Source organism: Protopterus annectens, chromosome 3.part0 (genome assembly GCF_019279795.1).
Source record: "Protopterus annectens isolate FY-2018-M chromosome 3.part0, PAN1.0, whole genome shotgun sequence".
NCBI classification, from domain to species: Eukaryota; Metazoa; Chordata; order Ceratodontiformes; family Protopteridae; genus Protopterus; species Protopterus annectens.
Window position 1 is genome coordinate 1,050,575,388 of NC_056731.1, and position 16,298 is coordinate 1,050,591,685.

Here is a 16,298-nt window from a genome sequence, read left to right on the forward strand (position 1 = left end):
GCCATTTTGAGCAATGGTATTCCATCACATATACATGCACCACTCTTCCTGTGTGTATACATAGAATGCATGTGCTAAACCTGTGTCCACAATTATCTGCTACAGACACAGACACTGTAATCAGAAATGGATATCTATGTGACACACAGATGCACATCCAGCCATAGTATGTATACCTGTGAGTGATGGTGCACAAGACATTGCAGAGCTTTTAATACTTACACAGCAATGTTGTGTCCATGTACACATTGCGTTCCTGGGTGAGGCCAATCACTAAACAACAGCACACATGCATCAAAGCCATGTATACTGTTATGCACAAGGGCTGTCTACACTCGCACTGCATGGTCTTGAGCAACAGAATTTCTGCATGCTGACATGTGTGATATGACTTTTTGCCTTGTGATATTGTAACCCACCTTCAAACACTGTTGAGTATGCTTTGGATTGCTGGTGGTGTGTGCGGGTATCTACAGTAGTGAGGAGTGTATTTGTGTGCATGTGTTCATGTGTTCATGTGTTCATGTGTGCATGTGTTCATGTGTTCATGTGTGCATGTGTGCATGTGTGCAGACATCATGTACAGGTCGTAAAGTGTGTTTCCTGTGTTCCTCCCACAGGTGCTGTGTTAGGGCTGGTTCACTGCAGCAGGGAAACTGATGTCACTGAGCCACATAGTGATAATGAAGATAAGTGTGTTGAGGTACAGGTGTGTTTGCCAGGTCTGTCGTTGGGCCACCAATCGACAGTACACAGCTGTCCACCCCATCCATGCACACAGTCGTACTGCCAATACATCAATCACCAATGGCCTTAGGTGAGCGACAGCGTACAGTCGGCATTGGCCAGAACAGTGTGGTATCTATGGCATATGCATCCCCTTACAGTAGCCATACCCAGATGTCTGGAAGGGTACCACATAGGCAGATGTCCAGAGGTTCTCAAAGGAGCACTGCTGCTCGTCATGCCCCTGGCAGACGTGCCACAGGGCTTACTACCTCATGCATGTTCCAGGCTGTCATGGAGGCACAGGCACATATGGAATGGTACACCAGACAGCGACTAAGGGCACAGAGGCAACATAACACTGCTGTACTTCAGAGTATCCATGAACTAGCAGGTGCCATCAGCAATTACACTGAGGTCACTGATAGACATTGGGGAGAGACATTAGATATCCTCCGCAATGTCATGTCCATGTGTCAGGACAATGCGGGACAGTTGAGACATCGACATGGATGTATGCCAGCAACATCAGCAGCTGGCAGTCACCACGGATGTCCCTCAAGCCACAGCTGCTCCCATAGTGCCAGTACCAGCCCCAGCAATTTTGGGAGTGGGCTGGCCATAGAACGTCTTAGAAGACCATGTGCACGTGGCTCTGGACAGTCCCAGCAGGGACCTGTGTCCAGTGTACAACCATCCACCTCTGGGGATAGTACCCAGTCTGGCTTAGTACCTGATACTGTCAGTAGCACCCCTGCCAGGCACAGGTACTGTATCCATGGCCAGAGACAGTGATCTGTAAAGCCTCGCAGGTACATTCTGCAGCTGTCCCACAAATACCCATATATGGCAGCCACATGGTGGAACTGTGTGCATGCAGACACACACACATACTCCAGACACCTAGGGCTAACACATACCCACACACATTACAACAACATTGGTCCATTCCAGTATTCTTGCCCCTCTCACACACACACACACACACACACACACACACACACACACACATACACACACACACATACATGTCGATTGGATGGCTCACTGTAGACCTCTGGCAAACTAACAACACACCATGTGCATATGATGAAACCTGTGCCGCCTCCTGTCATCTGTAACATCGATGCAGGAACAGGCTATCATGGTGCTGATGCACAGGGTGTCTATATAGCAGTATAGCAATGTTAGCAGTACAGTGCAAAGATATGCTTGAAGGTGTAGCTGAGCAGGCATGATGCATTAAAGCTATGATTGTCATTGTAGTGTTGTTTACACCAGTGTTGGATCCAATTGTGTATTGTCCGGCCACGTGCCACTTGACTGATGTGTGCAGTATTGGCTGCATGTGTTAGAGAGTGGACAGTATGTGTGGGATGTGTGTAGCACAGATTTGCAGGTGTACAGTTGTGAACATGGTGGAGGTGCACTGTCTGCATGTACGTGCATAGTTGACACATGGCCAGGGTGACATGCTCTGTATTACACAGTAACACTCCATAGTTTCTATTGGTGGCTAGTATGCATTGTACAACACACATTCCGGAACTTGACTACACATGTGTGTATGACATGGTTTGACACTGTGCTGTGGTTGATACTGTTATTATCTGTCATTGTTTTGCATTTTGGTACTATACATCACTTCAACGGCCTGACCATAACTAATCATTAGATGATGTCTTGACAACCGACACTCAGATGTAGGACACACAGCAACATTTGGATCCTTCAGGTACTATACAATGGCAGTAACCACTGGTATTCACCTGCACCCATTACTGACACCACTCCTGTTTGGCATATAGCTCTCTTTGGTACAAGCAAACACAGTAGGGATATGTCTGTCTACGTCTGGTAATGCATACTGTGGTCTATAATGCATTCTCCAGATGACACACACATCCTCCACAAGGGTATCACATAGACAGATGCCTGTTGTCAAACACATGATGTAAAGCTATAAGCCAACCTAAGCATAGTCATCCACCTTTATGGAACATATAATCCCCACAGTACCACATAGGTAGTAGCCAGCAACATGATGAACAGGTACCGATGTGTACATGCAACCACGTGTTATGTCATCTCTCCTTTGTTTATCACATTTCCAAAGGTATTTTGGAATCCTTTGGTGGATCACATAAGCAATAAGGGGTCTGCATGCATATCCACATAAGTTGTTCTACACCTGTTATGAATAGTCATCATTGACAGACTTTTCTGCGTTTGAACAAGTCTGACATATACCTCGGCCATAGACCCTCACTCACACATTCCAATAGGAACTGTAATGACTTTGTGTGACACAGATGACCTAGGCCAGGGATCACTGCAGTGTCTGGGCTTGTCACAAGCATACAGATGTGACCTAAGGTCTGGAAAGCAGCAGCACAGTCTGGCAAGGATGACAGCTGTGTTCTTGGGGAAAGCAGAGTTCCCACACATGCAATCATTGAGGTAACATTTATGTATATGCATTTGCCGCACAGCTAGCTCACATGTGCAATGCATACTGATATGTGATACAGTGGTAAAAGCAAAATCCGCAACACATTGATCAACAGTGTCACACACACTCACAAAGTGGAGGATTCAAACTCCTACCTAACTACTTCATGATACTAGAGGAGTATGCATTAACATGACATGCTATGCACATTACTGAGCGTTCTCTTTTCCACAGGTATATTTGTAGGATGTTGACATCATCAGACTTGACAAAGGTTAGTTTACCACTTTTGAAGTTTCTTACTACTTTCATAAAAGGTTGCTCATTCCCAAGGAAAACACACACAGTTGTCCAGTACAGGATTCAAACCCCTACCTAACTACTTCATGATATTACAGGAGTACGCATTAACACAACACGCTATGCACATTACTGGGAGTTCTCATTTCCACAGATATATTTGTAGGATGGTGACATCATCAGACTTGACATAGGTTAGTTTACCACTTTTGAGGTATCTTACTACTCTCATAAAAGGTTGCTCCTTCCCAAGGAGAACACACACAAACATACACACAGTTGTCCAGTGCAGGATTCAACCCCCTAGCTAACTACTTCATGAGTATGACAGAAGTACGCATTAACACAACACGCTATGCACATTACTGGAAGCTAGCCTTTCCACAGGTATATTTGTAGGATGGCGACATCATCAGACTATACAAAGTGGGTTACATTAGGTGACATTAGATGGGCTACATTGAAGGAATGTCTAAACACTTTGGCCATGTGATCATCAAAGGTGAGTTTACTATCTACCTGTGTCCCCAGGGCCATAATGACTATCTCCGTACATGCTGAATTACCACCTATGTGGTAATTTGTGTGCACTTTGTATTACCCAAAGGGGATGACTATGCATTCTTTGTCATTCAGCTTGAGGGCATTGTTTTGACACCAGGTATCTGTCTCTGTAAGACACTTCTGGAGGATTTCTGTGTCAGCTGTACAGTCGATTATGGACCACAGTTACCATTCATCTGCAAACCTGTTCAGCCATACACCTGCCATGCTTGCCTGTACCTCTGAGCAGTATCTACTGAACAGGTGGGGTCCCAGGACCAAGACCTGTGTGATGCCATTTGTGACTGGATTAGAGTTGGACATGGCACCCGCAACTATGAACATGTGTGTTTGATCTGTGAGCCACTTGGCCACCCATCCATGTGACATAGCTGTTAATGTTCAAGCTGGTACACTGGTCCATGATGACAGAGTGAGGAATGGTGTAGTAAGCCCTTACTGAGGTCCAGGTGGGCTGTGTGGACTACTTTCACCTCCATCTATGTTCATGGTAACTGTTTTAAATAAGTCAACTAGGTTTAGGAGCCAGGCTCTGCCTTTAACAAGACAAAGTTGTGTAGAGTCCAGTGTCTGGAGATCTACACTGTCTCAGTGTATGGGTTCCATGACAATTTGCTCAATAGCTCTGTAGACCTGGATGAGTAGACATATTGGGCAATGGTTTACAGGTTCTGTTTTGGAACACCCTTTGTGGAGCTGGATGACTGTTAGTGTATGCCATTCTTTGGGTACATAGCCTGTGGTACACTTGAGTCCGGACAGTGAATGTAGGTGAGGGTGTAGTTCCTTATGGGTCTAGTGTTAGACGCAGCCTGGGATGACATACAGTCACATTGATGCTATGTTCTTAGCTTTGGTGAGGGCTGTCTTTACCTGCATGTCCATGATGTCTGGGTCTCTGCCTCCTTCTGTGATGGACACAGGCCCTTTTGGGGGTGATGAGGGGGAGTTTACACTGAACTTGTCCCCCTGGATGTAGGCAATGAAAGTTGGTTTGGTGTATTTCATTCCTTTTTTCAATAGCTGACAGCATATTTGAAAGTTGACACCTACATGTCTGGTATAGCTACCGAAGGCTTTGTGGTTGTTATTCTTACATTCCTTGGCTATTTGTCTTTAGAAACCATCCTTGGATTATTTTATGAGCGATCATTGTTTCTTCCTGATAATGATCAGTGATGCCTTCCCTTTAGTGAAGTTGGATCTATCATGTGTTCATTTCCTCCTTCTCTTGTCTAGCTTATTTATGGACAACAAACACCTGCTTGTTGTCGTATTTTTGGATGAGTGCATCTTGGTTTTATTTGTGATGTCTCATTCCATGCATCCCTGTAGATGCTCATAGGATGCACTTGTAAATGATTATGCAGATTGCATACCATTATCCTATAGCAAGAGGTCTTTGGAACATTCCACTTTGCTCTTGGGAGGTGTGCAGTTTGCTTTTGCAAATGTCTTCACAGTGGTTTCATTGACTGGGTGTGGGGGCCGGATGTGGATGTCCAGTGTGATTACTTAATGATCTGATATTACCAGTGAGGAGTTTATCTCTGTTGTGGAACACTGGTACCCCATGTTGGTGATGATCATGTCCAGTATGTTGTCACCTGTAGTGGGCATGCTGACCAGCTGTTCCAGGGTGTTTGAGTTTCTTAACTCTAGGACACATTGGGCAAGGGATGTTGTATATGAGTTGTTCACCCACTCAATGTTTGGGTAGTTGTAATCTCCTCAAATAATGGTGTTTGATAGGACCTTTATATTTGCCATTGTTCTCTGGAATACTGAGTGAGGTTCCCAAAACAAGATACGTGATCTGTACCACACTACATCTGATAAGCAGCTTTGCCCAATCTTTCTTGCACTTGCATGGTCTCTAAGACCTCATGCTGTGCCAGTAACCTGAAGGTGTGGATATCCATAAGGTAAATGGCTACACACCTTCCTTTTGTATTTCACTCGTGGTTTTGGGTGCAAAAGTTAAAGTGATTGTGAGTGTTTTACGTGGATCATATCCAACAGCTCTATGTCTGACATAGCTTTGTATGTTGGCAGTGAACACCTCTGAGTAGGCGATATGCAAGGGGGTACATATGGAGCATTTTGCGATGGTCTGTGTATGGCATGTATTTCAGGCACTGATGCTCTTTGTGAGGTATTGCTGCTGGCTTTCCAGTTGTTGTGGTTGTCTTGTGAGGTACAGAGCAACAGTGGCGTTGTACTATTTTATAGTTCTAGTGAGTGGTGAGTAGAGGGGAACAATTTCCTCTTTTATTCTGCATGAGACACATTTTGTGATGAGGCATGCAACATAAGAGGGTTTCCTGACTACTGGTGGAATGTGCTTATCACAGTTGTATCCACTGGCCAGCTGTGACCCATGGTCTCGTGTCACACTTACAGTGTGAAGTATACCACCACCTATGTTGTAGTTCTTGGGTACAGAGTTTTTAACAAAGGTGATAATAATGCACCTTTTGGCACTGAGCTACAACCCATGGCTTGGACAACAGACATCTGTCTCAGTGAGGCCCTTTTGTAGGATGTCCACATCTTTAGTGTTTACAATGATGGCTCCTAGCTTGCAGTCCTCCGGAAACTTCAGTAGCCACAGGCCTTCCATGTTAATGTTTACTTCAGGGAAGTCAATACTACACAGCCTGGGAAGTTATCTAGTCCCATAGCTGCTGTGATACTGGCTTTGGAGAGTGTATTTTACCTGTGCAGCCATGATGACAGCAACTTTGCAGTCTTCCATTATAGAGATGTGCTCTTTCATGGGTGAAAGGGGGGTAAAGTTAACACTAATCCTATTTGCCAGGATGTTGGGCAATATCAGTTGGCTCTGTGCATTTAGTGCCATTGAGCTGTAACTCAGAACAGATCTGAGTGTAACCGTGACATGGACCTATCTATTGGGCAAAGATCTCCTGAGTAGACAGTATGCAACAGAGTACAGATTGGGTTACATTCAATCTTGTTGCATGGGGCAACTATTTGAGGCCAGTAATCCTCTTGTTAAGGTACTTCATTGGTCTTTCTAGCTGCTGAACATGCACAGTCAGATTCATCACAAGTGTATTGTGGTACTCTCTGACAGGTCTGATGACCGTTGAGTAGTGGCAACCTCCTTTGACCTACATGCACAGACCTTGTCAGTTTGTGTGAACACATAGCAGGATTTTCAGACCATTTTGTGAATGTGTTTCTGGAAGTAGAGATGACTATACACATTTGTCCATAGATCCTTTATTATCACATCCGTATTTAGCTTAAGTATGTGAGCATGCCCAGTACGACCTTTCAGTGTGATGCTGAATGAAATCCACTACATTTGTTGGAGTGTGTGAGCACGCACAGTATACACATTTATACTATATATGTGTAAGGTAAATCAAGTTGTATTTTTACAGCAGGGCTCTCCTTTGTGTCATAGATCAACAGGGATCATGCTGTGCCTGCATGGCTTCCATGAGACACTTTGCATAGACTTATCAACATTTCTACATACAGGGGGGACAGCTATTCTTTGTACATTTCTACTCGTGGGCACACCAGATTGTTACTGTGGGTGTACATAGGATGTGGGTTTCACCTGACACTTATGCACATTTGCTGTGCCTGCACTTTTATGTACAGGACAACATTACAGTCTGTACTGTTGCCTATCGTACTGGCTTGAGGCATAATACTATACTACAGATCTTAGCATCCAATGTCACGTATATTAGCTTGCGACTTCATAGCCTGCACAACCCACATCACAACATCTGGCCTGATGTTCTCTGTCTGCATAGGTGTGTGGGGGAGGTTACCCATTTGCTTCTTTAGGGGCATGATACAGCATTGCTTTGTGTTTGCATTAGTGTACAATTGTCCTGCTGTGTCTGTGCAACTGAAATGCTATCATGGCTTAGTGGATCAGTACTGTGACTATAGTGCACAGTATCCTGGGTTCAAGCTCTGTCACTGCTTTTTATTTTCATGCCGGCCAGATCAGACTGCTGAAGGAACAGTAAAGCAGATATGAGCATGTTTAACTGTCTTTGCTCAGCTGTCCCTGACCTTGCCCAACATTGCACAAGTGATTTTGTTTACATATACTAGTTACTGGTGAAAGCTGCTTAGCACTGCTTTATATTGCTTAAAACATGTCAATCATGCCTCAGGTGGTGCTGCAGGACTGCCTATGTCAGATGCACATACTACATTGCCTATACATGTTTGGAAACAGGTAGTGTCAAGTTAGGCAGCCCTTTTATTTTATGTGCGAGTCAGAGAGAGTTGTCTTTTCCAGGGTTCCTACTGAGACACTGTATGTGCTAAGCATTGCCTCTTTGCCAAGGACAAGGCATATTGGGCATGCCTCCTTCTGCCTACTGGGGCAGGCTCAGGTTGTTCCTCCTCTGAGTCATGCTGTGCCTGTGCATGTCTTGGCAATGGGGGGGGGGGCTGTTTGGCCCTGCCCCATGCTGTTCCTGCTGCAGCTGTTTTCACAGGGTCATATTGTGTAGCATGGCACATACCATGACAATTTGGGTACATGTAGTTGGTGAGTACTGCAAGGCTCCACCAGATGTGTCCAGGCACTGAACCATGACTTGAGCATCCCAAACACACGCTCGATTACATTTCATGTTTGTGTGTGTGCCTCATTATGGAGTTCTTGTTCAGGTGTGTGTGCATTTCTGATGGGTGTCATCAGCCACGGCTCCAGTGCATATCCAGCATCCCCCACTAAGTGACCATCAGGGATGTCCCCATTGGCAAATGTCTGGTACAGCTGTGACTGATGCCTGGTATGGGAATCGTGGTAGCTTCCAGGGCAGCCAGCACACACATTCAGTATTATGCCCTGGGCATCACACATGACCTGGCAGTTGATGGAGTGGAAGCCCTTGTGGTTGATGTAGGCCCTACCCCACTCACCAGCTGGTGCTTTGATGTGTATGTGCATGCAGTCAATTGCACCCACTACCTCAGGGTATTCCACTATTTGCTGGAAGAGATGCATATTGCTGGCCAATACCTCATGGGAATTGGGGAAATATACATGATCACCAACATGTGCTGACATGGCATCCAGGAACTGGTGCAGTACCCTTGATGCTGATGCCTGTGAAATCCCCATCATATCACCAGTTGGTCTCTGGAAGGTACCTGTTGCTAGTATCCTTAGGCCAACACATACCTTGGTTTCCACAAGGATGGGTTCCCCTCTGTTGGTTCTGTGTGTGAGGCGTGGCCTGCACAGCTCTACAATTTGCTGCAGGACCTCTCTGTCCACTCTATAGCACTCCACCATCTCCGGCTCATGTATCCCCTGCTAGGTTACCCTGGGTCTGTACACTCTTCTCCGTCTCCTCGCTGTGGGTTACTCAGCAGCATTTGCAATGGCACCACCCTCAGCATCTTGCACATGTTGCCTTATAACACCAATGGCAGCCCCTAACATTTTTATGTCTCAGTTAAAGCGTTTTAAGTTTTCACTTCTCTTTGTTGACTGCAGTGTTGCAGTGTTTCTGAGAAAAAACATAGGGGAATGCTGTTTGCAGAGTTTTAAGTGCTGGGCTGGGCTGGGCTAGTGTACTGCCTGTGTAATGGGCTGATTCTGATTGATTTCACCTGGCAGCTTTGCTAGTTCTCCTTGGTTAACTTCCTACTACTTCTTTTCCTTCCTTTTCCCTTTCTGTTTCCATAGGGAGCAGCACAGTGCAAACAAGCGCACATGCGCACACAGGCTTACACAAGCTTCCACAGGCTTAGGCGGGTGCACATTCATGTATGCAAGCTTAGACGGCCTTACACAGGATTACAAGGGCGCACACAGGTTTAGACGGGTTTACACTCGTGCACACATGCGCACACATGCACACAGTGTAAGCAGCTTTGCAAGAAACTTTAGTGATAGCCACGGCATACACCTTCAGTTTCTGGCTTTCAGGTTAGACAACTGGAGACACACCTCTCCTAGTCCTGAGTAACTCACAGCAAACACATGCCACACTGCTCCAATAAGCTTACAGTCTTTTTGATACCTAACCCCTCATGATGTCACTCATCTTCTACTCTGTTACTCCCCTTATCCTACTCTTACACTCAAGGGACATGGTTCACATAGTAGGGAAAATTGGGATTCACTATCCTTATCCTCATTTGCATAGGACTGCCTACTAATGCTTGGTTACATCACTTAGACTGAGCTCCCCCCCTTAGCAACCTCTACTCAGTAGCCATCTTGTCTTCAGCCTGCCATTCACTTGCATGGCAGTTGAATATTTTGAATAAGTTCCCTGTTTGTGGCTTTTATTTTTTGTTTTTGTGGTTTTTAGAGGGCAGCACGTTTGTGCGGCACTGCGCTATGCTTAAACATCTGAGATCAAGGAAAAAACACATAAAAATGCCAAGGCCATATATTTAGCCATTGGCATGCTTCCTCAACTGGATGCATCCTTTATTTGGAGCTGTCATGGCTCCGTTTTGCTATTTGTAGAACGGTACTCAGTTGCCAACAGAGTGCATTTCTGCAAATAACACTACTCTTGCTTGGACAGGTTAGTGTTTCCTGAATCGCAAATTTACCTCATTTGCATAGCTTTTAGCAGCAAATGAGGTAAATTAAATAGTTTAACCCTGTCCGTGCAAGAGTCGTTTTAGGAGCTCTCTTGCACGCCCCTGCAGGCTGTTCCTGGATTGCTCGGCAGACATGTTGACTGCATGGAGTTTTACTCTAGTCTTAGACTCCGTGCAAGCCTTCATGAATCCGGCCCACTGTCTAAAAATGAAAACAGACTTAACATTAAAACTTCTCTGCCCTTAAAAATCACATTAATTGAAACAGCATTAAAACCCACACCATATCCAAAAAAATGCATCTGGCCAGTGGTGGATAAAGATTACCTTTGGGCTGTTGTCAGAGTTCAAATCATAGGCCCCTTGCACACAAAACAAGAACCATGCACGTGTTCTTCGATATACCTTCCTGACTTTATTAAGTTATATTCCTTGTATAATACAGCACACACACACGTTAGAGCACATTTCAAATTTATTGTTTGAACATTTTTCCAGTAGGCAATGAAACAAAATGCATAAACCAGTAATGACAAAACTGCCCATTTCAGTACATTTCCATCAAAAAAGTTTACTTCCAGACACACACACACACACACACACACACACACACACACACACACACACATTTTATATATATATATATATATATATATATATATATATATATATATATATATATAATATATACGTGGATCTAGGAGAGTCTACCGAATGACCACATAACCGAAACTAAAACGGCCAAATACACTTTAGCGAAAATGCTTTTCACTGAAAAAGCACTATTGCTAAAGGCAATAACCACTAAAAATGATGGCAGTGAAGTTTGAACTATGTAACAACCGCAAATCACTCAGAGCACCCAAATAAGAGCCCAAGTCACACAAAGAAATTTATTTAGTCAGTGTAGTAGACACAAATTAACGCTACTTATATAACTTACCGTTTTCGTCAGAAAAAAACTTTGATGAAGTTTTTTCTGATGAAAACGCCAAGTTATATCAGCAGCATTAATCTGTGTGTACTGCTCTGGCCCAATACATTTCTTTGTGTAACTTAGGCTCTTATTTGGGTACACTGAGTGATTTGCAGTGGTTACTATTGCTAAAGTGTGCAAAAAAAAAAAAAATAACAAAACTAAAAAAAAATCCAAAACACAGTACTCAAGTTTACGCAGGGGGGGCAAGCCCCCCTGCACCCACCCATGTGGGGGGCTGTGCCCCCACTCCCCCTACTTTAATATTCTCACTCCAAGATTGCACTACAGTGGGAAAAGGGGATATTCCCTTATCCCCACTATACTACGATCTCAACGACAGCCATTTCACCACATGTTTGTCTATTTTTTAGCACACTGTCACAAAAGTGCTTTTTCGGTGAAAAGCACTTTCTCGAAATTGTGCTTGGTCAGTAAAACTTTCATTCAGTTGACAGTACGGATCCTATATATATATATATATATATATATATATATATATATATATATATATATAGAATGACAGTAGTGTAAGCCATGGGCATCTTACATAGCTTCTCGAACTTATTTTCAATTTCAGTTTTTTGCTGGACTTACTCTGATTTGTGTTATCAGACCAACTCAATAGCTGTAAATGCACAACAAAATAAACTAGGTGAACTGCATGTTTTAAGACTTCCAATTTTTAGTCCAAGTACTGACAGACCCTCTCCTATATTCATCCTGAAGCATCAAAACTATCATTGTAATCCAGGTGCTGTTAATTGGCCAATCTTGCTTCTTCACTGTCTGGAATGGAATGGAAAAATATGTGTTTTATCTTGATTGTTGGAAAATGTACTGTACTTGTTTAAAAATAGTTTTCTTATAATGCAGCACAGAACATAGTTCTGATTTTCTGTTCCTGAATTTGGGTTAATGATATTTGTTGCTCTTTCCACTGAGACGCAAATGCCCTTGCACATGACATTTTCTCACTTCTGTTGTATCTGCAGCTAAACCCTTGACTTTTTACACTCACCCCTTTTAAAAGTACAATACAGTACAGTATTTGCAATGCATTTACATACTGTGGGAGTAAAACCCACAACCTTCTGCATCAAAAGCAAGCCTTTAACCTGTTATGCTATTAGCAATGCAAGCAGACTCAGTATAAGCAACACTAAACTTCTCTCCCCCTGAAGCTCTCAGCTCCTTGTAAAATCCACTCGACACTCAACTGTATCTCTCAAATTTGCAGCACAAGAAATCTGGAAAAAGCCAAAATTTATGGGGGGGGGGGAGCAAAAGCTCAAAAACCAGGGACACATTTTAAACATTGCTTGTATAATTTTGGAAAGTTGCTAGATTAAAATGTTGTGTTATAACCATATATTTCACTGTCAAGCACTGAACCCAGAACCCTGTGCATTACAGTCAGCACACCATACCAGCATGCCAAATCAGCAGCTTTTTAAGCAGTAGAAAGACTAAAACTTAAATGGCTATCATTTAGTGAATTCATTTCTCATTTCTCACCATAGCTGTCAACCTCTTAGCACAAAAAACCTGGACAAAGCCAATAATGGAGGAATACAGATTTCAATTCTCACAATAGCTCTCAACCTCTTAGTACAAATAAATGTGAACAAAGCCAATAATTGGAGAATATAGCCATACTGCTCTTATAAATTTAGCACAAAAAAAAAAAAAAAAAACTGGACAAAGCTAATAATGGGGGAATACAGCCATACTGGTCTTATAAAAGTTTTGGTGTTACCATTTCTTTTCTGAAGATTATGAAGTCTGAAATTCAAATTCCTGTCATTATTTTGTGAATTCAATCCTTCAATGAAATCCAGAAAACCACAGATTTTTATGAGGAACAGAACAAAATATGAGGCATAAATGTGGAAAGTTTTCAGAAGGAGTAGTGGGTAGGGACCTTAGGGTCTTGTTACCTGTATATTCACCTGGGGCATTTTACACACACACACACACACACACACACACACACACACACACACACACACACACACACACACACACACACACACACACACACACACACACACACACACACACACACACACACACACACACACACACACATTTGGTAGGTATGCATACTGGGAGGTATTCAAACCTGCAACTGTAAGGCATATCCACACTCTAACCTTAATGCATAGCTAATCAATCTTGACTGAAAGTTGGTGTTGTGAATGCAGTGACAACACTTGGTGTTATGACCACAAACACTTGGTGTTATGACCACCTGGATGGGGAATGGCCTACTAATATAGATTATGGCTTAGGTTTTCAAATAATGATTATGTGCTGGACATGTAGGTAAATGCTTAGCAAGAATAAATTTGTGTCAGCACAGTGTTCACAAACATAAACAATAGTGGAAAACAAACATTCCTCAGACAGTGGGACAGTAAGGTATGTGGGAGGACTACATTTAAAGATATTCCTTGGTAAAGTTCATATCACAAAGCAAATACATACATCACTGTATCTCCCTGTTCTGCATGTCAGTTTTTTACTGTGCCCATCTCTCTCTCTCAAGAGATAAGGATGATGTTGTTGTTGCAGTGAATTTAATAATTAATGACAAAACAACGCTTGATAGTACTTTTGCAAATAATACCATGTTGTACAGCACTTTGTCAGACATACAACAGTCTGTAGCAAGCTTTACTAATGCTGCACTTAAAGAGCTGCTGATAAGAGACCATTACGGATTATGACCTTACTTGTAGGAATCTGATGAATAACTTTTTTATCCATAACCACACACAAGAATATTCAACTATATTTAAAATAAACCAAGATAACTTTAATGATATGTTTCTCCCATGTGGATTTGATCCCACAGCATGCCAAAATATAGGATTGATGGACAATTTCCTCACAGGCTAAACTAAAAGGCATCAGATGTTTCTTTTTAACAAATAGCTCCTGTTTTAATCTAAATTTATGTGGATAATGGATAAATATGGAAGTTTCCAACACTTAATTGTTCATTGTACTCTTAAGAAATAGCTGTCAACACATATGTGTAATCAGTCAGACAGGCATTCCACTTGGCTTAAACAAACAGGACTGTAGTAACAATGTTCACTTTATTATGAGGAATGAAATAGAAAGGGTTTTTATGAGTTACTATGCAGACATATACTGCTAGTGTAGGTGATACTTTCGTAAAATAACAGATAACCACAATATGCACAGTCATCAGTGGCCTAAGTGCTATAGGTGTCAGTGATACACGACTATAGTCGATATGTGAAATTATGTAATTATATGTCATTATATGTTGGAAAACAGATGTACATCTACAAATTTTAGAACTCTGTATATAATAAATATTAGTAAATAAAGTAACAGCAGGGGGAATGAACTCCTACTTATATGGAGAACAGTCATCATGTCTTCTTAATTTATCCAGATGAGCTAATTGTCAGAACAGCTACTTAATGGTTATAAAAACTATCTATCTGATGTATTTTGGACACAGTTATATCTATAAATTATGTAGGAATGTTTGGCTATATGTAAGATTGTGACACTTAGGAAGCTGTTCCACATCACTCTGATGCAGGTCATTGTAGCGGTATAAAAATGATCAGTACTCTCTATGGCCTGTTTGCTAATACTGAGATTTTCTGACACTTTCCATAAGTTTTTCAATAGACAATTTGTGTAATATTTCAATAGACATTGTCTACAGACACCAGTGGCATGATGTGGTTGTCTTTAGATTTGTATTCAACAGATGTGGAGGGTAAAGGGTTCTAATCCCCAGACAGCCTCTACAGATATTATAAGCTGTGCTGATTCTATAGCTGTTATGTATGCATGCACTGGTGTTAGTTTTTATATGTCACATTAGTATTTGTCAGAGTCAGAGTTTCACAGACTTTTGCATTTTACAGGAATGCATACTGTTTGTGGTGACATGCACACTGTCCACATAATCATCTGCATAACTGGGGTTTCAAAGGAATATGATCATGTGCATATTACTGTCTTTCAGATGACAAACAGACCTAGGGGTGACATTTTTCCCCACATGAAAATTACATCATACTAGATGCTCTATGACAACATCAACGGGGACTCCTTGAACATGCATGGAATACAGTATGGAGAAATAAAGTGCGGCCAGCATCAACAACATGATTAATGCAGTTGGAAGTCACAATAGATCCCATGAGGCCTGTCAACAGTACTGCTCTGACATGATCCTCCATGTAGTCAACAGCTTATGATGTTATAAGAGATAGGTGGATAGCCTTGGTGGTGGACCACCAGTGAACTGCCCTGATAAGATTGCAATATTTCTTGCCTCTCTACATACAGTGAGTGGTGAATGACACATCCTATGGGGTGGGATAGAAGAAGGAGTTCCAGGCTGAACATGTAGGTCTTTCCTTGCATGACGTGGATGACTATAGAGTAAATCAGTCATATTGCTGTTATTTGCATATTTATATATTGCCATTTTGGATTTTCAGCAGCAGAATTGAACTGTGCATACAGATCCACACAGGGTGACTATGATGAATGTAAGTGTAAGTGTAATGCCATATTCATACAACAACATTACAGATAGAGCAGTGCAACCAAATTGAGAAAAGCTGTCTGCTGCCCATTTAATTTTGGACTACACCAGGGAATGGCAGGTGTGTACTCCATATTGTGTTACTGTGATCACTAGGT